This window comes from Morone saxatilis, unplaced genomic scaffold, assembly GCF_004916995.1.
Source record: "Morone saxatilis isolate NCDOM2014 unplaced genomic scaffold, NCSU_SB_2.0 Contig9, whole genome shotgun sequence".
Taxonomy (NCBI): Eukaryota; Metazoa; Chordata; class Actinopteri; family Moronidae; genus Morone; species Morone saxatilis.
Window position 1 is genome coordinate 22,322,135 of NW_023340268.1, and position 1,201 is coordinate 22,323,335.

Below are 1,201 nucleotides of genomic sequence, written 5' to 3' on the forward strand. Positions count from 1 at the left end.
TAAAGGCATTTGTAAGAATCCACCGGGCCTGAACGAAAACAACCAATCAGAGCACAGACAGATATAAAGACACTTTGGGTTGAAGGCTATATTTGACACCCTGGGAATGAGACTCAAAAATCAACCCACCTTCTTGCAAACTGCAACAGTTTCAAGATATAGAACAGATAGACCTACTTGACAGAGGGAGCAGGTCTACGAAGTCAGCCATATTGAACTAATTATACAGTAGCCCAGAAGGGACAAACCAAACATTGTCTTTAGATAGGGGACTTTAATGTTTTACGTGTGTTTTGCGGCCACTATAGTTTCTCCTTCCCCCCTGGAAGGGGTGGGTGAAGTAAGAGAGTAGTTCCCCCTACTCGCTTGGAAGGTTAGCACTTTTTTGCAATCTGCCACTAGATGCCACTAAATCCTACACACCAGTTGTCAACCAATATGGGTTTTTTCAATGGCTGAATCCAAAACAGATATTTAGAGAACATAGTGTATATTTAATGCTCGCTAAGAAAGGTTTTAGATTAGCTTTGCTGTCATTCAGAAAAAGACATAGAAAAGATGATAGTGACAGAGGAAATTTAGGCAAACATTTACAGCAGGATACATTTCCTCTAATGTGGATTCTGTAAGGGATTATAATGAGAAACATTCTCAAAATATTGACTAAGTATCTCATAATAATGAGAAATCTCAGTATTTTGACTTAGTATCTCAAAATATTGACTTTGTGATTCTAAGTCATTATTTTGAGATGCTATGTCAATATTTTGAGATATATTTTGACAAAGTTTCTCATTATAATGCCTTACAAAATCCATTTATTCCCCTCACATTGGTGGAAATGGGCTTCCATAGCTTGCAGACGTGTCTGCAGACATTTTTGTTTATCAGCCTCATGAGCACAGATGCCAATGATCTCAAAAAGGCAGATAATCAGCACGATTAATCAGTCTATTTATACTACCCACTGACCCTTTAATACAAAATATATTTATTTTGAAACTTTAAGTTTAGTCTATTTTGAGATCCACAGTGTACGACAATATCAAAAAAGTATAATTTATTTATTTTTCATGTACAGTTTATTGTGATGAAGAGCTATCTGTATCTGATTGTTCAAAATCAAAATGTCATGGTATTTTGTTGCTACCATTTTGTAACATTTTATACACTTTTCTCTGAAACCTCCTGAAATTTTGCA